This window comes from Candoia aspera, chromosome 6 (assembly GCF_035149785.1).
Source record: "Candoia aspera isolate rCanAsp1 chromosome 6, rCanAsp1.hap2, whole genome shotgun sequence".
Lineage (NCBI taxonomy): Eukaryota > Metazoa > Chordata > Lepidosauria > Squamata > Boidae > Candoia > Candoia aspera.
Window position 1 is genome coordinate 47,038,750 of NC_086158.1, and position 25,491 is coordinate 47,064,240.

At 36.0% G+C, this 25,491-nt stretch overlaps 1 protein-coding gene across 1 annotated transcript in view; it reads right to left on the reverse strand.

Annotated features, from left to right (window-relative positions):
* Positions 1-6,127, reverse strand: part of LCOR (ligand dependent nuclear receptor corepressor) — a 65,492-nt gene extending 59,365 nt beyond the window's left edge. The window contains exons 1-2 of the mRNA XM_063307799.1: positions 6,062-6,127; positions 5,595-5,674 (exon numbers count right to left, since the gene is read on the reverse strand). The gene's annotated coding sequence lies outside the window, so the exon portion shown is untranslated. The remainder of the gene's footprint in view (positions 1-5,594; positions 5,675-6,061) is intronic.
* Positions 6,128-25,491: the final 19,364 nt, after the last annotated feature.

Consider the following 25,491-nt stretch of genomic DNA (forward strand, 5'->3'; position numbering starts at 1 on the left):
TTCTTGTTTCTAATTTACATTTGAATTTAAGGAGATCTCCTTGTAAAATTTATTGCAGCCTTCTATCTACAGAATCACTAGTGATGGATGGAACATTTGAAAGGTCTGACTTGTGCAACTGACAGAAAACTCTAACCATAGTTAACACCTGATTTTCCAGGAATAAAGCTGGATTTAAAATATATTGCAAATGGAAAATCTGCTCATTTAAAGAAATAACCACACGCCACATACCCTTTCTCTCCATTAACCACTAGTGAGTTAATCTCAATCTAATACAATTAAAAATTGTAAATATTTACTGACGACCAAGACAAAACAAATAAAATATAATACAATCTGATGTTAATATCATTCAACTTAATTCAAATATCTCACCCAATCACATTATATGTTCACAAAAGATTTCTAAAGTTTTTAACAGAAGTAGCAAAGGCACAAGAAATACTATAAGGATAATGTAAAACACCGAGGACTATTACATGCCATGGAAGACTAATAATGGGGTGGCAATGGGAATCAGATTTAAAGAAAATGAACAATGGTAGATTAGGCCAGGAATTTATAAACTTAATAAATACTGTGACTAGATATAAAAATAAATGCTCCAGAGATCTTCACTTCTTTACCTGCAAAGACAGAATGAGGGGGTAGGATACTCCCCTTACCTTTAATGTAAGTAAAGGAGAAGAAATGGCATTTTTTAAAGGAGCCTAAAGATTCTGCAGCTAGCCATCGCAAGATTCTGTGATAGATCCAAAACCCTATTCCATGAGGAGTGTTGCAGAGCAATATTTTCACACAATGTATAACAAGTAAAATTCCCTCTTTTGGGGGAGATGGGTGGCAACAAAATTTGAAAATGAATGAATGACTGCAATTAGCAGATAGAAACTCAGGTTACAAGCAGCATACCCAATAGAACCAAAGATTTGAGAAGAAAAGTCTGCCTGAAGCCAAATTCCTTCAGATGACTACAGTTTCAGTTATAGTCTAACACTGGCAGGAACCCAAGATTATTAGGGAATAGTCTTCATTTTTCTAACTTGTGATAAATTGTGAGTTTTCAGAAGTAGTGGCTCAATATTGCAAACAGAACACTGCTCTAGCTAAGCCTTGTTCTTACTCTACATAGGAATTTTTAGAGTCTTTAATGCAAAGAAACCTACAAATGCTTCCCATGCAGAGTGCTCTCCAATTTTCCATTAAACCTTGAACAATGAGAACAATGGAAAAAGAGTGATACGTATGTAGTACATCATAAAAATCAGCTGGAAGGGGAACTCTCAAGTCAGTTTTGAGAAGAAACAAGTTATTAATTGGTCCTCCCAAATGCTTAAGGCAACTTACAGATTAACTGCCCTAAAAACAGCTCTTTGCTAAAATTATGCAAAGTAAGAAAATTAGCTTAAACAATTCAATCCATTGATAATTTAATGTACATTTTATTTGTTATAACTCACAACATGCGAAGTTCTTGCTAAACCAGCACATCTAGTAATGAAACAACCTCAAAGCAATGCAGATCTGTTTTTAATTTGACATTTATGAAGCACTCACTGAAATTTCAAACCTACAACTTCAAGTTCAATTTACAACAGCTTCCTTTGAAAATCCCTTTTCAGCTAAAAATTGCTTGCATTGAACAACACTGGGTTCATGTCCAACATTAGAAATGTCTAATGGGTTCATGAAATGTAGGAGAATGCCTTTTCACTGCTGCCTTCATATAGAGCAGAAAAGGCTACCATGTGTGAATGGAGACTAACAGAGATTAGCACACATTCCCCTCCGGAGTCAAGAAAAAGACCATCTCCTCAGCATGCTCTGTAGTGATTGACATCAGATTTGTTAAACCTTCACTACATCTTTACAATAGCTTTCTTAATCTCCCTGATATTCTATAGTCTGTAACATCAGAAACTGACCTTGGAAACATCTGTAGACAAGGACATTAAAAATTTCTATCTACCTATCATCTGCTTACCTCGGTGACTCTGAAGGTTAGGCTATTGTTCTACCAGAGTTCTAGGTTCTAGTCTTACTACATGACCCCATCCTAGATGGTTGGTAGCAGGAAAAGCATAAAACCCAGAAAATATGATAGTTCAACAGTATCACTCAAGAATGGTAATTAAACCCACATCTCAACATCTATCAACTAACCTACTTCTCAGGCCCCAGATTGCCTATTTATAACCATGTCCTTGAAGCAACTCTTCTATGTGCCCCACCCACATTAAAACATTTATTCATAAACTTTCTATCTTGCCTTTCTTCCAGGAGCTCAATCTGATGTACAAAATAGTCATCCACTTCCATCCCACCCCAACAACAACCCCATGAGATACGTTTGGCTGAGAGGAAGTAAAGGGAACCATCACTTGCCAAGTTTCCAAGACTGAGAATGACTGGAACTGAGTCTCTGATGTCCTACCCAACACTTTAACCACTACGTCACTCTGGCTCCAATATATTGTAATATATTACCTATACATCTTATACAGATATCTGCATATCATGGGCTTGGTATAATGCTTTCTTTCTTTCTTTCTTTCTTTCTTTCTTTCTTTCTTATTTATCCATCCATCCGATAAAATCTCCCACATTTGAGGTGATCTGAGTGCCACCTTTGATAAAAGTGGGAGTGTTTAACAGTGCTAAATCTTAAATAGTTAGATTAACTCAATTTCTATTTGTGATCCCCAATGATGTAGATAGGCTGCTTGAAACAGTACATTTCATCACTTGGCCTCTGGATCCCCACCCATCTTGACTTTCAACTTCTACCCAGGAAGTGATTAGAGAAATCCTAATTAGCATCACAAATGCTTCTCTGAGGGAGGACAGTTAAATAAGGAAGAACTTTTTAGATCTCTTAAGAAGCTTGCCCTAGATCACTCAAAGATGGGTAATTATAGCCTAATCTTTAACCAATCATGGCTAAATAAGGTGATTGATAGAGCGGGGGCCTCTCAACTGCAGACAGTCTAGAAGAAGCAGATTATTCCGACTCATTTGAAATTGGCTTCAGGGTAGGATACAGGGTTGAAACTGCCTTGGTCATCCTGATATAACTTTGGAGAATCAACAGAGGGAACGTGATTCCATTGGTTCTTCTTGATCTCTAAGAGGCTTTTCCTACCAACAACTCTGGTACCCTTCAGACCTGCTGTGAGATTTGGGAATAAGTGGCATGGCTTTGCAGTGGTTCCTTTCCCATCTCTCAAGCAGATTTCAGATGGCTTCACTTGAAGGCAGTTGCTCTTCAAAATGGAAACTAATATGGTGTTTCTCAGGGCTATGCTTTTCAGTATCTACATGAAATCACTGGGGGAGATGATCAGGATATGTATAACTTGGTGCTACTAGTATGCTGATCATACCCAAATCTATTTCTCTATGACATCTCCAGGAAATGATGCAGCTACAGCTACTACTACTGCCTACAATCAGTAATGGGTTGGGTGAGGGATAATAAATTGAAACTGAATCCAGACAAGGCAAAGGTGCTGTTTGTGATGGAGTTTAATTTTACAGAGGTGGTAGATCTGCCTGTCCAGAATAGAATTACATTCTGCCAGGAGGAGCAGGTATACAGATAGAGTGTTTCTTGATCCAATTGTCTGATTTCTCAGCAGTGTCTTTTATCAGCTTTGGTTAATATGCCAGCTGCATCCCTATCTAGAAGATAATGACCTTTAAACTGTGGTACATAGGTTGGTAACCTCCAGGCTTGACTATAGTAATGTACTCTACATAGGGATGTCTTTGGGTCTAGTCTGGAAACTTCAGTTGGTATAAAACTCAGCAATCATTTTGGTCTCAAGAAGGATGTGAAGAGACCATATCACATTTGTGCATAAAGCAATGCACTAGCTGCCAATTCGTTTTCAAATGGCTCATTATTACCTTTGAAAACCTACATAGCTTAGATGGTGAAGTGATGAAGCAGTGAATAAGGTAGGAACAAAACTGTTGAAACCCTTTCAGTCAGTACTTCGCTTTGGTAGAAATAACAGCTTTAGAATGTTTCCTGTAGCCAGCTAAGAGTGAATTTATTCTTTCTTTTGCAATATTCACATTTCCTTACAGAACTCTTCTAGCTCAGAAATATTCTTACGTCTTCTTGCATGTACTGCTTGTCTGAGATCTCCACACACATTTTCAAAAATATTCAAGTTTAGGCATCCTAACTCTAACCCACCTTTGCTGTATTCTTATTCTGAATCTATAAACAGGTACACATGAATAGTAAATATGCATTCAAATTTGCAAAAACAGGTTTAAGTTTGTAACCGTATAGAGATTATGTCAGCTTCTGTTCACTCAGAATTCACTGAAACATTCAATTTGACCTGGGATGTCTAAACTTTTGCATACAACTATATTCAGCATTAGGGGTTTTTTTACTGCTTCACATAGATTCTGACCAAACTAGTTACTTTTCTATTTAAAAAAATGATTCCTCCAAGTGTAGCTGAATATCTTATTTTCAAGAAGTCTACTCATTAGTGCTCTTATTCCAGTACAACATGTTATGGCTATAAATATTTTTAACAAAGTTCAAAAAATTTAAAAAGGCAGTGGAATTATGTATTGAAGTGGCCATTTATCATTAATGCAGCCTAAACACCATGCGAGTTAGCATTAATTTGAAAATATAAAACAAATCCAAATTTTGGAGTTGAGGTAATATATACATCTAGTGATCAAACAAACAACCTCAGTAATTTCAGTAAGATCAATACCTAATGCTCCTTCAATTATTGCTGAAAAATGTCCTAGTAGTCCCAGCCAACATAGCCAAAGGTAAGGGATGCTAGGAATTATAGTTCAGCAACATCTAAAATAAGAGGGCAACACAGGTTCAAATCTGTCTTCTTGAAAACCATTTTAATTTATAAAAGCTTAGATGTGCTAAATGTCTCCCACATACATGATCAATTACTCTGAACTGATGAATTTAAAATACATACAAAATACACACAAAAGAATTGCAGTATGTGTCTAAATCTATCCTATTCCTACACTTAAAATCAGGTTTATTGACATTTCTTGCAACATTTCCCATGAAATGTTGACCTTTACAGATCTATTTTCTTCTCCCTACTGTAATCATAATAAAGGGGAAAAAAAATAGTAGAGGCGTTTACAGTGTATGAATGTACAGCAGAAATGCAACAATCACTCCAATGATGTAGTATCTCATAGCTTTCTGACAAGAGTATAGTATTTAAACATAAGGAGAAAAAATGAAAATGTAGTACACTGTCCAATACATCAAGAAAATATCTGTAGTTTAGAGACTGCACCTCACAGCTAGTAGCCACAGAACATTTAGTGCCATCTGCCTTCCCAGGCACAGTAAAAATGTAACTGTCCTGTATCACTATAGGTAATTTTAAAAATGAAAGCAGATGGGGGAAAAAAAACCCTTCACCCAATAACTATTGCTTACTTTGTTCAACGTTCTCCTGCTTTGAAGAGGTGAATAAGGAACAGTAGAACCACCTTCCGATTATGTTTTGCCAAAAACAAAGCTAAATAAAAGCCCAAATCTTTGCTGAAGTTTATCCTTGTTGCATTGTTACCTTCACTTTTTCTCTTCTCAAACAGCAGAAAAGACAATTTTCATCAAAAGACCAATCAGAGACACCTTCAGGCTCGAAGTCTGTGGATAAGAAGAAGTTATTTCACACCTATAAAGATGCAACTTTAAAATGGCTAAAATTCATTCCTAATTCCCTACCCATTTTATAAGACGCTTGATGCTATATGAGCAATGCTGGTTTGACTGCTACCATGCTTTTAATTTCTACAATGTTACAAAAGTATAATTTTCGCCTACACACAAAGCTAATTTTCCTAAGCAACACCAAAAACCACTGCCAGTTATGCTCATTAGTAATTTTAGCCAATATGAAACTAACTGTGAGCACTGCCTGGGGGAGGGAAAAAAGCACAAATCACCAAGGTAACATACATTTTCTAGAGACAGAGCAGAGGCTGAATTTGTCATTAAAGATGCAGATCAAGGCAAAATATATATATATAATACCTTTAAACAAACTCAGATCTTTTAATAATTCAGGTCCAAACAGCCCTTCTAGAATACTTTCAAATCCTGAAAGTAAAGAAAGAATGTTTAATTTCCTCAATTATACATATCAGTACCAGAATATTGACAATTCTATATTTATCTGTTCTTAGAACAAATCTGAATGTGATTTTATTATGTATTCTATATCCCTTAGTCAATCCTGTCAAGTCAATTAAAACACACACACACATACATGTAATTACATAAAAGCAGTATACTGAAAATGAAGCAAAACATAGTTTAGAAATTGAAAATGTTCTATTTAAATGTAATTCAATTAAAAGATGCCAACATTAAAAAAAACTACTCACTTCAGATTACGAATTCAGAAATGTATTTACCTTCCAGAGTCCACTTTCAAGCCTTATAAATTATTTGAAAAGGAAAGCCACTGATGGCTAATCTGAAGCCAAATTTGAGTGTGTTCGCTCTGTACATGCTTAATTATTACTGAGGTATTTCTGTGTTTTTTTACAGTGCTGGGAGTTCCTATTTCACACACCCCAAATTACTACCATATTTGTGAATGTAATTACAGTGTACTTTTGGCTTGCAGCTAAAGAAACAGCATACCTATTTATCAGCTTCTCAGAATTTAAGGGGAATAGGATATATACTGCATCATAACAAGCATGAATTCTACTGAGGTAATCTGTTTACCATTTACATGTGAAGATATTTCACATAAATACTTTACATTTGCTGTACAATATCTGACCTGAACAATAGAGATTTTACATTTTACTTGTAAAAAAATTCAAGGGATAAATTATTTCTTGATCTCTATTACATAGAAAGCAGACAGACCATTTGGCTTTGGAGGAGCAAATTACTTTACCATTAAGCAAGGCTAATATCCTCCTAGTATGTAGAAAAAGTCTGATGTTCATTTAGTAAATATTATCAGGAGTCATATTGGATTTTTAAAGTGTAATAGATCCTGAAAGTATTTACTAAGATATTCAAAGGACTGTGGTGGAATGAACCTGACAAAACTACAAAGCAGCAGCAGAAATATAGGGGAGACAAAATACAAATAAAACAGAAAAGTAAGGAATTGTAGAGAACACACATTGGCAGTATCCATAAACAGAGATGATAAACCCTAATTTTGGGATGCAGATGGTGTCTTAGTCTTAATTTTAGTTAATTCTAAAGGAGCCCTGTCTACATTTTTAAGTGAAACTGACACATCTCTAATTCACAATAGAAATAGTCCAGAAACATGGATGCTTTGTATATTACTAATTAGAATAATTAAGCACTGTGTTCGGGATTTTTAAGTTATTAGAAAACTAAAAGCTGAAAGAAAGAATCTGGAGTGCTGAAAAAGAAATAAAATGTTAGGATCCCCACAACACTTCACCATTAAAAAATATCCTATTCTTTGCTTTCTCGTTAGGAGTTGTATTGCGCATATGCATGTAAATTCAGCTAAAATCTTGAATGTTGAATGTTAAAATCTTGCACATTTTAGCTTATGCAAGTTGGTCTATAAAAAAAAAGAAATCTTTTAAAGAATTGCCATTAATTCATATTACACAGAATTCCTTATGCAACTAAACAAGCATTCACAGTGTCTATGAAATGGGTTACATAAAGTATACAATCTGGCTTGCTTTGTTCACTGTTCTACCAATGGTAATGATGCTTGGTTTATATTAATATTAAATATTAGATTTAACAGTTGCATAGCAACAGCAGAATAGCTTATATGCAATACTTGTCACAGAAAATGCCAAACAAGCAAGGATGAACATATTCGAAAATTATTTTAAAGACCTAGCACTATTATAATTTATTAGATTTAGATTATATAGCCCAACCTAATATACCAGAAAAAGCAACAAATTAATTAAATAATGTGACTTGCTATGTTAAGCTTTAATAAAGAAAGAGCCACAGACAAGCACGCGTGTGCATGCAACAATTACACTGGAAAGATTTGAGATTATGAGAACCTGTTAATGTTTCACTAAGATTCTCTATCACCCTTTTAGGAATTAGAAGGAAACATGATTTTATCCATTGATAATATCTTACTCCCCTACACTGAGATGTGATATATTCCTATGGATTTCAAGAGGAAATAATATGGCTGCCTTTGTGTGATTCTTTTATTCATCCCCATACATGTTTGATCATTTCCACTGCTGAACAGAAGAATCTTAAAAGCCTCAGGAAATTTTTATTTTGTTATTTCCATTTCACAATGAATTTAAATTTTCTGTACTTGGTGGTGATTTCAAGGAAATACAGTTATATTCTCCTTCTATTAAAAAACTACCATGAATAACAACACTTGACTTAAAAAAAAAGTTCCACTGCAAGAGATAGTAAGTCTTCTATGGTGAATAATCTAAGAGATAAAAAAAATTCAGGGATTAATGCAAATCAAATCAACAAATCAAATCTTTATTACGGTCATAGACCAGCATAAGGGATTAATGTAAAAGAAAACAGTTATCTTATATATTTATGTATTTAGATTCATACTTTAAAATGTTAGCATGTATTACTTTGGTTATTATTTCTGGCAGCTTTTCTAACAATCCTTTTTTTTTAATTTGGGTATTTTAAACTAAATTTGAAAATCTTACTGTGATATGTATGTAACAACCTGTTTATTTTTACTTCTCTTAATACTTGGTTTATTGCCTTTAGTAAAAACAGGATACCATGAATATGCATACTTTATCTTACCTATGCTAATACCATATAAATGGCTCATATTTAATAAGTTATACAACACAGACCCTAAGCATCAGTTATCCAGTTATCCTTTATCTTTCCAGGTATACTGTATGTTTCATTCTCTCTGGTTTTTCTGGAAGTATTTACACAGTACCTCCTCTGATAGCCAAAGGCAGATCTAATGGGCAGCTATGAAACAACCAATAGAAGGCTAGGGATAGTTATTATGTTGCATAGAAGAAAAACTACTATATTCCAAAGTGCTCTGCTACAGATCTTCAAAGAAAAGCAAAGAAAAGAATCCTAGAATCTATTCTCAAGGTTTTTCTCATTTCTTTTAGCCTTTTCAAGCACAAAGTCACAAGTAGCTGCCAAGGAACATTTTCATTCTCTTTTGATTTTCATATGGTGAAGTGCAAGTGGCCCAGGTAGATTCTTTCTACAGTTATACCCAAAAGGCCATCTATTCCCTAAACTGAGGGCAAGCCAGTAAATTTAAAGTTAGGGTTGCCTCCTGAGATGAGCCTATACTATGCTCTCAGGAAAACTTGGTAGCATAAGCAATTGCTGAACTGACCAAAATACCTTGCCAGTATTAAGTTAACTGTACAAAATACAGAGAACATTCAGCTATTCAGAGCACCCATGGATACAAATCACTCCTGCAACATTGCAGTACAGCCTTTGTACAACCCAATCTCTAATTATTCTTTCTTCCAGCTTGTCTCCATTGCCTCCATCTTTTGCATGAAGGAAACAAATTTTTTTTGTTTGAAAATACATACCACTGAAGCTATAAAACTCAGAAGAAGTTCAAAATCAGATATCAATCAAGGAAATGAAGTTGGGTTAATCTCATTGTTTTCAGTGAAAATTGTATAATCAATTGCCAGTTTTCAGTAGTCTGATAAGCCTGACAAAAACAGGAGGATGAGCAATTGGGGAGGGAGAGGGCAAACAATGTATTAAAAAAAATCTTAATTTTGGGGAGGATGAGTTTCAAATGGTTTGCTCACTGACCTCTCAAGACAGGAAGCAGAAGCAAAGCGACGTGACTCCTTACCTATATGACTTCTATGACCGCATAAGATTGCATAAAGGGTAAGACTTTTTAAATTCTTCACTTAAACTATAGAAGGATGGAGAGGAGGGCTCATTCAAACTTAGCTTCTTATTTATGCAAGAATGGAGATATATTTTGCCAAAAGGGGACACTTTACAGTACTTCCTAGGCAAATTTGTATAACCAAGTATGTGGTCCTGAGCTTATTGGAACAAGAGCATAACAACAATGGTGATTTCTCAGAATGCTGGCAATCCCTATGTATCTCCAATAGATATGAGACCAGATTAATTTTATAGTTGAAGTTTACCACTATCTTTGCAACAGATTATCTAGATATACTGCCACCTTTAGCTAAAACAATTTTGTAAGTTCTAGTTATGTTCACACTAGGATATCATCTGTGAGTACTATGATTAAGTGGTGCTCTTTAACTGGAAAAACTAAGGTTTTTTTGCTGTTTTTTTTTTCTGATTGCCAATACTGATCAAGAATGACTTGCAGTCTTAGATTATATTAGCACACAATAAAACCAGAGCTGGAAGCATCATGGACAAAAGCCTTGGAGCTTACTAGGGCAACATCCTGCAAAGTACAACTGGTTCAAAATTCAGCTGTCAGTCACGACCAGTTCAGTGGAATAACTCTTATTATGCAGAAGTTCAATTAGTTACCAATAGGTAGAATCCAAAATTATGACAATTACCTATAACGGCCTTTATGGTACAGGTCCTCAGTAACTGCAGAACCTTTTTCTCCAGTCAGAGTCTATCCATCTTGTGTGTTCTATCTGGAGACACCGCTTGTGACTATGCTGATTCCCAAGGGGGAATGGGGATACTGAAACAGGCTTTTCCTGTAGCTACTACAACTGTACAGAAAATTCTCCTCCCTGAAATCAAGATGGCTCTCTCCCTGATATTGTTTTGGAAAGAACTATAGACTATCCTTTTCATCAAGCATATGGAGCAAAGTTGATTGGAGGGATGCTGCTACACATTATGCCCAACAGAACTGCCTGTCCCATACACCCATCTTAGGAATACTTTCGTTTATTTGTTTATTTATCAAATTTATCACTGCCCATCTCCCCCTCAAGAAGTTCTCCCTGTCTGAATGGAAGGGGAGGAAAAGGCAACATTCCTCTATTCAGTTCATTTCCCTTGGAATAGCCGCCCTTCAGATGTTAGGTTGGCATCAACCTTGGTATCACTTAGGAAGATGGTCAAACTAGTACTGTTTTGCATAGCATGTGATATATAATGGTTGCCAATGGGATTAGGCACAACTGGGTGCTGTTCTTAACATTACTTAACCTTTTTGCCAATTATATTGGTGTATATTGTTTTTACGTGTAAATCACTGAGAGCCATATTTGAACTACACTGGTATATAAAAACATAAATAATAATTTAAAAAAACATTAAATTGGACTATGATTATTTTGAAAAATTCTATGTTAATTTTCTGGTTGTTTTTATACAATCCAATCACAGACTTTGGACAGTGGCTTTGTTTTATATTTTTGTGAACTCTATGATTGGGGTGGCATAAATTTTTTGTGAAGTTTTATAAACACAAGTTTACAGCCCACAGATAAATTACATACAGAGAGAGAGAGAGAGAGCACACAGGATGGTAACAGATTGAAAGCAGTATGGTCAGATTGAAAGCTAAAACATTAGGTCATTGATTAATGATGACCATTCACAACTAGTACTGGCACAAGCATGCTGGTAAGGAAAACAAACAACTCAACTCTAATTGATTAAAAAAAACTCCCTCCTATGTTGCGATTCTTATTTGTCACAAGTGAGTATTTTATAAGCTTGCTTAAAATGTTGTTCTCTACCAATGCTATACAAAGGTAAGAAAAGAGGGTGAGTTGCCAAAAAAACAAAAAACTGTCTCAAGGCAAGGAAGGAAGTTTTTGTACAAGTAGAATCCTCAATCTTCACACTCCAACCTGCCAGACTAACAATGCATTGAAACATTGAAAATTAGTTATTCACCACTAGGTGAAGTAGTCAAAATGTTGGCAAGTAATTTTGTGGGCTGATGTAAGGCTGTGCTATAATGTACATAAGCACTACTTCTTGTGCTACATGATCAGTAAATGCAATTAATCAGTGTAATATGGCTGTAGGATGCTGTAAGATCTCATATTAAAGCTGTTGCAAAGATTTACAGTCAAAACTTCTAACATCTAAGTATCTGTAATCAGCATCAGGACCATATATTATGAACATGCTTCATGTATGTTTCATCTAGACAGGAAGGTAAATCCATGCCCACATGTGCCAAGTGTACACAGTTCAGCTATACATGTTCATCCAATATTGAACAAGTACACATACACTTTTTCTTTAAAAAAAGAAAGAAAGAATATTTATAGCATTTATTGTTGCTAAAACAGGCTTGGAAATTGGGAGATTTCTAATTAAGTTAGGGAAGCCAGAAAACCTGCACAGTAAGGCATAGGACACAGAACTTTAATTTCTTTCCTCTTCTAAGATTATAAAAATTTAAAAGAATGCAAAAGAATCTTGAAGAATTATGTTAATAAAGGAAATAATTAAAACTTTGCTAAATTTTCTGATTTTATACAAGTTACAAATTCAGTTTTTTTTTTTACTGCTGCCTCATTTTGATTTGAATATTATTTGGGGGCATAGTACACAAAGCCAAGCCTGTTTATCCCCATGGTGGAATAGACCCCCAGAAGAAATTAAAGCCAAGCATACTCTGTCCCCCATTAAAAGCATATTAATCTCTGATACTTGTAATACTTCATAGAGAGAAGTGTTCAAAAGAGTCCATGCATATTGTTTGATAAAATTTACGAATACCACTGAGATTACAATTCCAATTTTGGGGTTGGGGCCAAGACTGAGAGAATGTAGCTTTCCAAAACCATTCTTCCTGTCCACAAAATTTAATTGATGTGGATGAAACAAATCTGCATCCCAGGTAATCACTGCCTTCACCTTCAAGTGAAGTGTTAATTGCCCTGGCAGACTATGTCTTCACCTTCTAGAGGATTTGAACAGGGAAGAAAGCAAAGCAGCAGCACACATTTTCGCTTTAACTAATTAGCTAACTAATTGTAAATGCTCTTCTCTCACAGATCATCTTTAAATAGTACAAGCTTCTGGTCAGGAAACTGTTCAACTCAATATGCAAAAGAACTTAGACCATAATCCCAGAAAAAGATTTATCGAATTCCACAGGAATATTACATTCACAAAGTAAAGCTGAGCTCAATTTCTGTAACTTCTTGGCAACAATACTACAGAACAGCAATTTGTCTTTCCTCTTCCCACACTTCCATAGCCAATAATTTGTCATTTGGGACCGCCATGTGTTTTTATTTTCCTGCCATTCTCACGGATAGAAAAGACAGGTACAAATTAAAAGCTCAAAACACAGGGTGACTTTAGCAGGTACAAAAGAACCATGCAAATATGAAATGGTTCATTAATCCACTGAAGCTGCTCATGCATTAAAATATCTAGGGCTGCACTTCCTGGACAGAATTTAACACACAAAAAAGCAACTCTGACCTGGACTGTACCATGGGACGCAAATAAAAAAGTTTGAAACTATGTATAACCCATCCTGCAGGCAAAATAAAGAGATACCTGAGAGAAAATTCACACATTACAGTCTCCACTGCCTCCTTGGCTATTTGCCCCATCCTCCCCAAAAGTATGGAATAAACTCTCTTCTCTTTCTGCCTATTCATCAGAAAGAAATTGGAAAACAAGCAGAAGTGAATTAATTTAATGCAACCTTTGCTCTGAAAATTAGTAGTAAAGAGTGTGATAACAGGGTAAATGGAAACTGTCACTCAAAACATTTTAAACTGAGCACCCCCTCTTACCTAGATTCTTGAAGGAGGGGGGTATAGAAAAGAAAGGCTGAGAATCCAATGGTCTCTAGCTGACAACTAGAAGAGAGGAAATTAGGTTTGGATGGAAGGATATGTTAAGAGTAAAGCTCAGAGTCTGTACCCAAATATATTTTCCAGCAGCCAGAATGACTCGTTTAAATAACAACAGCTTCAGCAAAAGATGACCAGCAATTTCAGCTAAAGAGCTAGACCAAAAGAATAATCCAGAGTGGTTAAAATACTGGGACCCAAATAGCTAGTTCAGCTAGGAGAATAATTTCTGAAATAACTCTGAAGTAAATCTGATTTTAACAAATATTCCTCTGAATATCTTTTGTAAGATTAGAAATACCTTTACCAGACAAACTGATACTTTTGAGAGTAAAAGCCTATATCCAAGTCAAAACATTGTTTTATCAATAGCAAGCTTGTTTTTATTCCACATACAGAAATGCTAATTTAAGTTGACCTTTTTAAGTTGAACTCTTGTTTCTAAATGCTACACCATTAACTGAAACTATGAATATTTTCTAACATTCCTCTATGTCATGTTACTAAAATAAAGAGAAGAGTTCCAAATCAGGAAAAGATTTGGTGGTGGCAGCAAGACCAGGATGGATCTCATATAACTCCCTGGAGGTATATATTTCCCATTACATCTTGAGAGATATCTGACTAGTTCCCAAAAAGCAGATGCAGAACCTGATGCAAAATAATTCCTCTACCAGTATTTGCAAAATAGCATACTGGCCATCCACACCCTCTAGATAGGATTGCATGTATCAGTCACACCCCTTATTTCAAAGAGCAGCAATACAGATGTACAGACACAGATCTATCCATGGTCAAGAATCCTAGCCAATTTAAGTTTTTGTCTCTTCAAATAGAACAAAGATCACTGTCAAAGTATACCTCAGTCTGTAACTTACACTCTATAATTCTTCAATTATTTTTTAAAAAATTAAAAACCCTTCCCTTAAGAGGATTCTCTCGGGAAATGGGAACTGGCCTCAGAAGATGCACATCCAACTACAATTCAATACCTTTGGTTACAAACTGAAGATATATAAATGCCAGATTACCTGTTTAATTCTTCTGCATAAATTGTTGCTTCATTTGGGTGGGTGATCTTGACTCTAGGCTGCTCTATTGCCAACATTTTCTGACAGTGTATGATACACACCTTTCAGCTTCTACTAGTTTGAGAATCATTTGCAATTGGGGCAGTTTTCCACAAAGATAAAGGAACCTTATGTTCTATATGATCATCTACTTTGTTCAGAGTCTGAGCAACTTTAAAGCTCTTTGGGAAATTTGTAATACATATACACTCACACACATAACTCATGGGCTTGCAAAAACAATTCTGGGGAAGGAGTGGCAATACAATTAAGAGTTTTTTTCCTCCTTTATCTTTTTTCAAAGCTCTAATAAATACTTTAAGTAAAAAGAACCTGAAAAGGTATATATATTTAAAAAAAAAGGTAAATCATCTTGGCATTGGTATATAAAAAAATGTTGGGTCCATTCTTCTCCACTTATTGGGACAAACCATGAAAGCGATCATTTGGTACATCTGAATATAATACGTGTTTAATTTTCCAAAAGTCTTGTCTCCAAACTTTGCTACTGTAGATGGCATAAATAACGACCTTGAGGGACAGTGGAAAGATCAGTTACCAAGACAACAGTCAGACAAGCATGACCTAAGTCCATTCCAAAAACTAACTTGAAAAAATGTCTCAGACAGGCCCCTCTTTAATTCACACAAAGATAAAGTGAGGAAGGGGGAAAGATATTACCACCTGCAATATTCTGTAACTATAGCTGTTCTAATAAAAGTAGTTTCAGACCTATATGACATTAGTTTCTTAGCCTGATCTACTCTATAGGGCTGACAGCTACAGATCTTGCTTCATGCCTCAACCAGCTTTTATGAAGTAATTGGCCCTGCTTTTATAATCTTAGCTAGACATGTTAGTTCTTCTTTGGCAAAACAGATACAGAGTGCCAGACACAGGATGCACTATTTCAGCAAGTATAATACCTCAAAAAGTTCCTATTCATTACATGTCACTCATTGCGTTTTGGCTCAAAGAAAGAAAGAAGCAAAGTTTAAAAATCATATTTGGACTCAGAAATTAGAAGATACCTTTATCACTGTGCATTTGTTTATTACCATAATTCAGAATTCTAAAAATGTTGGCTTTCTAGTAATAAATAGTATACTAATGCATAGTGCTTGATAGCTCCTGCTTGGCATTACATGCCACCAGAAGCATCTAAATAAGTTCCAAAAACTCTTCAATGGTATGCAGTATGACATGCAAACCAGGATCTCTAGCCTGATCCACCTCCAATAAGACTGAGTTGGAAGCCATAACTTGTTCTTGGCTTTTAATTCCTGACTTCTTAGGAAGAAAAAAGCTAGGGAACCAAATTTTCATATCATGATAAACAAACCATTAAAGGAGTTTTCAGTGGCTTGTTAAACTCTTCCTGCTGGCATGAGAAGCCAAACGGTTTGTTCACAGCAAGCCAGAAAACTTCAAATTTTGGCTTACCATTACATGCTGGCACAGACAATACATGGAAGAGCCTCTTTTCAAGTATTCTAGAAGATGTCTTGCCAAATACACTGCATATAATATAACAGAATTCTTCATTCTGAAGATTTTTCTCTTTTTTTTTCACTCCTTATTTCTACCTCTTCCTTTTATTGTCGTCATCTGCTGCTATGATACTATACATCAATCATCCTCTGGGTACCTCTATTTCCTGCATTCATACACTTTGTTTCTTTCAACCACTGTACAGATGTGTTTTGTTTTCCATAATTTCCTCACCATACTCTCATTCTTAAGCCATGTTATATATCATAAGCACACACTTAAATATTTAAAATTTTTAAATTTATGAGATGATATTTAAAATGAGATTTCCGGGTCCATTTTGAATTATTTAAAATACTCAATTTTCTTAGCTCTCTTGATAAAGGGAACAGACATTAGTTGGTGCTTCCAAAAACCTATCATATCTAGATTAATTAGGAGCCCAGCTTTTGCCAAACAATCTGAACATCTTGGCCAAATTTACAAAAGCTCTCTTTCTTTTGCATTCAGAGTGCTACAATAATAGCCAATCCTAGCCAAACAACCAATGTACAAATAGTTATTGGCAACATGATAAAAGAAATGAAAATGGATGAAATATACTAACATCCTAGTCTTGGGGCATCCAGTCAAGCTACGCAAAGAGGTGTTTTTGTCCCTTGCATACTCCCAAATGTGGAAGTAGGATCAGAAACTGGATCTGGAAAAAAGGGTAAACAGCATGTTAGTTAAATTCACAGATGGCACTACTTGGGTGCTGCTGCAAACATTAGCAGGAACAAAAATACAAATGGATTTTGGAATACATGAAGGAAAATGCAGATTCCACAAACGTGACAATGATATGCAATTAGACTTAGCAGATAGTGAAAATGCTCCCCCTCCCCCCCCAAAAAAAACCAATACAGGAGGAGCAGTAGGGGAAAAGAAAATTGCAAGAGTAGAAATGTTACATTTCTAAGCCACAATAAAATTACTCTTGCTTCACTACACTAAGTAAAATTAACCATGGACACTTTCTATAGAAACTTTCATTCCTACACAAGATCCTTGTACTGTAGTTACATGAACTAATCAGAATCCTTAAAGGGGAAAAACTGCATTTCCTCCCTCAGAAAGATGAGGTAAGCATGCTTAGGAAGCAAAAGGTACATATTCATATTTAGTTTTCTACCTAGATCTCCAGCTACATGGTACAGACAACTTTTTCTAACCTGAGCTTTCTTTCATCAAGTATAAGAAATTAAACTCAGGATTTACAAAAGAAAAACACATTTTAGCTCTTTTGGTCAGAATAAGCTATTGTTTTGATGGGAATACTTGAATAATAAATGCTTTCAAAACAAGAGTGGAACTTCAGTTGGCTTTCCAACAGAATCTGAGTGAAAAATCATGAAAAATAGTCCTGCAATTCCTTTGCCTGTTTTGGCAGAAAACACCCCTTGGCTACCTAGGTATCAAAGGATACAGTGCAAATTATCTGGGTTTGAGTCAATGTCAGTGTTTTATATACTGTTCTAGTTAACACATATGGTGCATTTCATGACAAAAGACAATACAGCAACATAGCATAGGTGGTATTATGTATTTCTCTTCACAGGGTTTCCAGCAGACTATTTCCAAATATATGTATGTATGTATGTATGTATGTATGTATGTATGTATGTATATATTATAGCAAGCTCCAACAACTGTACTCCATCTCAAAGATAAATGTTTCCTGATCACCAGACCAATTATCTCTGGTAAACTTGTTCTCTAACATTTTGTCCATGCATTTTTATTCAGAATCTATTGACAATTATTATTTTGCAATTTTGTCTGGGCTCACCTTAACAGTCACTTAGATTGTCTGTACTACATATGGTCCCCCACCCCGCAAATAACATCGTTATTCCTGACAATTCAGTGGTATAGGAATTCAGACTTTCAGCACTAAAGTTTCATGTCTGCGCTTGGGGCTTTTCTGATTTATCTTAATGACCTGTAAGCATGTATGATCAAACATATGCAATAGTACATATTTTTTTTCCTCAGAGAAAACTGTTAAGACTGATGTATGGTAACAGTTTACTGCAAAGTCAAATTTCAGAATATAAAGACTGAGGTCTCACAAAATATTGATTGATCATATGCCAACAAGAAGGTGTTGATTCATACTGACCACATAGATACAAATGCTGAAACTACTTGATATAATATGGGCCAAATTCAAAGCTTAAAACATATTGTATAGTTGCATACCATCTGACAAAATATTTGCTTAAACAAAGAAACATCTAATCATGCAAAGGGGAAAAAGAAAGGTAATCTTGTCTATTTTTAGTAGAGGGATTTGTAAGACAAATTTGTAAGATTTTCTTTCATTAGCTATAGAAAATCCTGCACAACATTAAAATATTCAAGCAAGCTATTTATTCAGAACCATTTTAAATCTGAGGGTAACTTTATGAGATACTTTATTATGTTTAGCAGTGTGTGTGTGTGTATCACGTATAAAAGGCACATTCATGTACACAGTGCAGCTTTTCCCTTTGAAACACATGCAAGATGGAACCCAACCCTTTTTCCAGTCACCATTTTTCTGTCTGCTAACGAGAAAGACACTTTTAAATGCATTGGTGCACTTAACATTTGATGAAATGGGAATATATTTTCACATATACATTACTTCTTTAGCTACAGTATATATGTCCCTGAGTGCTCAAAACATACAACTGTGTATTTTATGAAATTTAAATGGTTTTAACATTTTTCACTGCTTTACAAAACCATGAATATACCTACAAATTTGGTGCAAACAGGAATTCATGAGAGTAATTGCTACTGAAGATCAATGAAATAAGCATAATTGTTTTACATCAGAGAAAGAATGGGTTATCAGCTGTCACATATGTTTTAGATATTGAGGAGTTCTTGGTTAATAAATATGCATCAACAGCAATACCAATTTCACTTTTTAGTTTTCTGTAAGCTATTGCTCTATTATTAAAAAATCTCTGAATGTAGCTTTTTAGTTAAGCCATTCACCTCTCAGTTATAGGACACATTTAGAGTTTTTGAAGTACACAGTCAACTCCCTGGAATATCTATCTCTCAGAGTCTTAGATTCACCATACAGTATTTACCTATAAATCATTCTCTGTGATAAAGACTTCTTATACTCTTTTAACTAAGATATGTCTCCTATTAGTTAGAACAGGCTATAATATAATTTTAAAGATTACAAAGTCAATCAACACAACATAGCCTTCTCATAATCAAGTATTTAATACACTTCTACAATAAGGTTATAAAATTGCTTACCAGACACAAAGGAGGGAATGAGCTTTCATTTTGGATAGCAGAAACCATTTTTGCATAAATTACCATTTTTCCTAATCTAATTATTTACCTAAGAACTAATGTCTGTTTTGATAAATAATCATGGAGATATAACCTTAGATAATTGCAATCATAAAAGACTCCTTTGTCAAATATTTTTTATCAATGTATACAATCTTGAGGGAGATTAATGTAAGCATAAATCTATACTCAAATTTTTGAGATTTTGGTGCAGTGTTTCCTATCATTCCATTTTTATGACTTTTGGAGATCTGCTACCTAAGCAATACACAACAAATTAACAACTTTGACATATTTTATGAACCTTCCTAGTTGTGCATTCATTGACACAGTACTACCAGATGCCAGGAAAAGGAACATAGGGAGCTTGACATTAACCTCATTGTCACTCTTTTGCCAGAGGCCTTTCCTGAACTTCATTTGTCTTCTATAACTGAATACTTTTCTCTGAAACAGGATTTGTTTTATCAATATTCTTTTCCAAATCATAGTGCCAGTTTTCTCAAATTCTGTTACATTACCTATTAATATGATAAAACTGTACTTACAAACAAAAGACTAAAAATACTACAGTTACACAGTCAGCTATAATGTTCCCAAGATCTTTCATTTTATTTGTAATCTATATAACAAGGTACATTATCACAATTACGGGTTTTCGTCTTGTGATTTTAAAAAGTCTGAAATCCAAACCTGGCAAGGTGCTCCATGAAGATAAAAAAAGGTATACACACTTAATATCAGGCTATTTTTTCTTCACCAGTCACAAAATGACTTTAGATGTTTGAATAGTAGAGCTGCTAGAGATGAAAAACCTAAAGATGAACTCCAATATCTGCATGTATGCTATTTAGAAAAAAACTAAGAACTCAATGTATAGTAATGTGTTTTTAGTAAGGATTCAGAAAGAGATGGCCACTAACTGCCAAAGCACTGAATGAAAATATTTTCTAATCTTAACTCTAGAAAATTAGCTCAAATAAACCCTAAAATTCTCCTGGTAGGATAGCAATACATAAGACAGCACGCTGAGTAACTATAATTGGACATTTTTTTTCAGAAAAAGTCCATGAAAGTTCATGAAAAAATCTATGAAAATTTATTCCCTGCATTCCAATGTGTATCAATGGCATATTTTATCTGAAACTTAATTTAATTATTTCTTCAATTGCTATAAAATGATGTCCATACCAACAACAGCATACTTTAAAATTAAGTAATGAAATCTGAAAGTTACTCCTTTAGTTCTTATTTTACCTAATAGTCGCATGGTACGCAACATGCAGGTCAAAAACAGAGAGTATACAATCTTATTGATACCAATTATAGTTTTTTTATTATATTATAAAGGGATATATATTTGATAACTTGTTTTTCAGTTCGCAAATTATCATTTCAATTTGTAGTCTTGACATCCAGGCAAATATTAAGTTAAGGAAGTCTACTTTCTGAGCAGTAAAGTACTCTTTTATTCCAAATGTATCTTGATAAAAAATAGAATAAATGCCATATTCCATTTCTAAACAAGAAATGTTTATCATATTTAAGAGCCATTTCTGTACCCCATATCAAAACATGCAAATATTGTTTAAAATATGTAGCTATGACTTTATATTGCTTCCTAAAATAATTCTATTTCAAAATGCTTAAGAACACAAAATTAGTGATTAATATAATTAATATGATTTTAGATCACTCCAACTTAAACACTCCATCTTCCTTCTATTTCCCCTATCCATTACCTTAAAAAAGCCAGATCAATTACTATATATCCCTTGCACAATATTATTAATTTGTCTGGAACCTAGTCTCTGAAGTAACAAGAAGATTTCTTTTCCAGCCTTGCTGCCTAAGATCAACCCTGAAAACAAAACAGATAATATGCTATTCTCCATGGCTTTCCTTTCTCATAAATGAAAATGAAATTATATATACAACTGTTTCACTTCTGTGGTCAAAGGAGGATCAGAAAATATCATAATATATCCTGGTAATCTTATGAGAGCTGATACATGAAATAAACACTACCTCATAAAATGGATCAATGTGAAGTTCAAACTATTAGGTATAATAGTATCAAGATAAAATATCACTAACATAATTATACTTTGGACCTTCTAAAATGTTTTTGTACTTTACCTCCAAAAATAATCTGGATGACTGGTGATTAACCTTCAGAGTTTAGTCATTTCCTTCATATCTTTTATTTACACAAGAGGGGGAAAGTACACCCAAATAGAAACTGGGACTGCAAAGGAGGATAAGAGGAAAAGGAGTGAAACATTTAGCATAGATAGTATCCTTATTTTTTCTGCCCAGAGCACATTTGGCTGCTAAAATAAAAAGTAATCTCCAAGTCAAGTTCAACTCCAGGAGACTTCATGGATATATCCATGTAATCTTCTTGGCAGCAATATGGAAGCTTCGAATGCCTTCTGGGATGTTGTTTTGACTTCCAGGTCTAGCCTAGTAAAGGGAAAGGTTTCCCTTGACATTAAGTCCAGTCGTGTCCGACTCTAGGGGGCGGTGCTCATCTCCGTTTCAAAGCCGAAGAGCCGGCGTTTGTCCGTAGACACTTCTGTGGTCATGTGGCCAGCATGACTACACGGAACGCCGTTACCTGCCCGCCGAAGCGGTACCTATTAATCTACTCACATTTGCATGTTTTCGATCTGCTAGGTTGGCAGGAGCTGGGACTAGCAACGGGAGCTCACCCCGTCATGCGGATTTGAACCACCGACCTTCCGATCGGCAAGCTCAGCAGCTCAGCCTACAACCCTGGAAATCCCTGGTGGTCACCCAATCCAAGTACAATCTAGGCCCAGCCCTGTTTAGCTTCTAAGCCTAAACAAGGCTAGCTAGGTGTTGCCATCTGCTCAGATTTTGGCTGCTAAAGCTATCCAAACTGCTTTGTAGCTGTCCTCCTTTTGAGACTACAAACAACTTTAATGGTTCTGCTTGAATAAAAGACCATTATCAATATTTCCTGAAAATCAGTTCCAAGCTGAAATTTGAAAAGCCCTCTAAAATTGAAAGTACAATTCAAGCAAAGAAACCTCTCCAACTATTTGCGCTACAAATGCACTGGATTACAAAACAAGGGCAATACTGGCTGAAGATAAGAGCTATATTCAGTACATCTGGAGAACACCACAATGAGGAAGGCTGTTTAAAGAATTTGCAATGGTCACAAAATATATTAAATGAGAGAATACATGCACGTTAAATCCAATGAGATAGGAAGCACCAAAATGATCTATCTCCTAGTAAGAACCTGGTAACCAAAGACTAATCCGCATAAACAATGGTCTCCTTAAAAGAAAGTGTCAAATACATTAAATTCTGCAGTTTTTCAAAAAAAAAAAAAAAAAGCAGCAGCAAAATAAAGATATATTTTTAAAAACATTACCTCTAAGCTACTTTCATGACATAACTAATCACCTTACTAAGAATTCTTACACTTGACAATATATTCTCACAAATCTTGGGCTATTTTTGGTACAATTAACCAAAATAGTTTACTGAGCAATATACTAGGGGAATAAAAAGCAATTATTCCATATTTTGAATTCAAATAATCAATATTTTGTAAAGAAAGTACAGTACTTTATTAGGAACAAATGATGACTAAGAATAAATAAGAATATCACAACTGAGTCATACTGATTAACTAAAGACCATGATTATTAAACTGAGTTCTGCTTGTGCTAAAACTTGGGGATTAAGGTAAAATAGCAGTAAACATTTTTAAGATTACAATAAACACATTCCAGCATGCTTCCTTTGCTATTTAAGAAACAGGATCTTAGATTCTACTATTCCTGCACATTAACCAATATATGCTGTAATTCTAAAATACGCTTACTTGGCAATAATGCCTCTGAAAGCAGTGACTGTACTTCCAAATAAACATGCGAAAGATTACGTTGTAAACTTAGAACTCTGAAGTACAGTACTCGGTTAATAACAGTATTGTCTTAACCTGAAGAAATACATATTACTCTTCAAGAAAATCAAAAGAGAATACATAGAGCAAGATTTTAAAAAAGGATGCTTAGGATATAATCCTGTACTAATTTACCTGGGAATAAGACTCACTGAACTCAGCCTGGCTTAGTGCTGAACAGACTTGTACAGGACTGCAGACATTGTCAATTACTGAAAGAAACCTATATTGTTGATACATCTTGAAAATCAACCAGACAGAAAACCCTTGCTTCCTAAGTTAGTGCATCCTTCACCTTCATCTTTGTTTTATTTCTAGCAGCTAATTATGACTGCAATAACAGCTATCTTCTCAGGAAAAAAATCCAGAAATCTGTACCAACTTTCAAAGCATTTGGAAATCATTAAACGTAGCAAGATGACTTAAGCTGCACGATCTAATTTTGACTAACTTGGGTATCCAAAAGATGAGTTAAGGATCATTATCTTTCAACCCTACCACGACCCCAAAATAAGTTAGCACTGGTCGCTAAACTAGTGCTAAGAAAATTGCTGCTCCTTAGTCACGGATATAACTCGGCTGTCAAAAGGGAAAGCCAGGAGTAAAAGAGAGGAGAAAAAAAGGGTGGCGATGGCGATCAGCTCGTTAAAATCTGGGGACAGGAGAGGGGCGTGGTCACCCGGAACGATTCGACTCCACGATCACCCCATCAAGGGCAACTTTCCCCAACTCGCTCAGTCTCCCATCACGGGTGTGCATCGCATGGCGAGGGCTAATCTAAACACTTCCTTCCTTCACCCGTTCCGGCGGATACAGACCGGCCTACCCCCTTCCCCCAAACAAAGGGCCCTCTTCCTCTCCCCCAAAGGGGCGGGAGGCCAGGCCGGAGTGGGCGGGGCGGAGCCTAGGCCGCGGTTGCTCCGTGAGGCGCAAATGGGGGAGGGGTGGGGAGTGCGAGAGAAGCGACGGATCCGCGCGGGCAGGAGCGTGCATGGCCAGCCGGCGAGCGAGTGAGCAGGTGGGAGTGAGTGGGGGAGGGGTGCCGCGCGCTGTCCCCTCGCTGCGTGAGGAAGGAAAGGGGGGTCACGCAGCGGTCAACTTCCCCTCCGCCCAGCGGCTTTCCTCGCCTCCCCCCTCGGTCCCTCACCCACAGAGCGCAACAGCCGGTGTCGCCACGAGTCGAGCTGGGGGCGGAAGCCGCGCCTCTCGATGGAGCACTCCTGCCGCCCGCACGGACTCGCCATCTTCTGGGGGAGGGGCCCCAAGTCACCGCCGGCACGCCTGCCATCTGCGTCACGCGCGCGTCACTCCGCACAAGCCACGCGGGGGCGGGGCGCACCGCTGGCGGCTACCGCCCGAACCAAAGTGGGTGGGCTTTGGCTGCATGGCCATCATCGCTGGGAAAGGGATAAAAGCCTCAGCGGTTGGCAGGTGAGAAATCTCGCACCCGCCTTCCGCGCTGAGGGGATGTGTTGATTTCGGCCAGTGATGCCTTGCGGCCAGGCTGAGGCCGCTAGCAGGACAGCTTAAACTAGAAGCGAAGCTGTGCGATAAATGGATCTAGAATCCGGCTAAGGGGTGGTCCCAACTAGCCTGCAGGCCATTTGACGTGGGAGTCCTTCCAAGTAAACAATGATAAAATTATACTGTACGAGAAAAGAGTTAAAATTTGACAGGAAAATAAGAAGTATTCTTTTTCAACCTTTTAAATAAGATATTTTTAATAGAATATCGTACGTTAAAAAAAATTAAAACCGCATGCAGTCATCTTTAGATCTCCTTGATACAATTTCATGAGGCTCTGCAACATTGCCTTTCATATTTTCACATTACTTC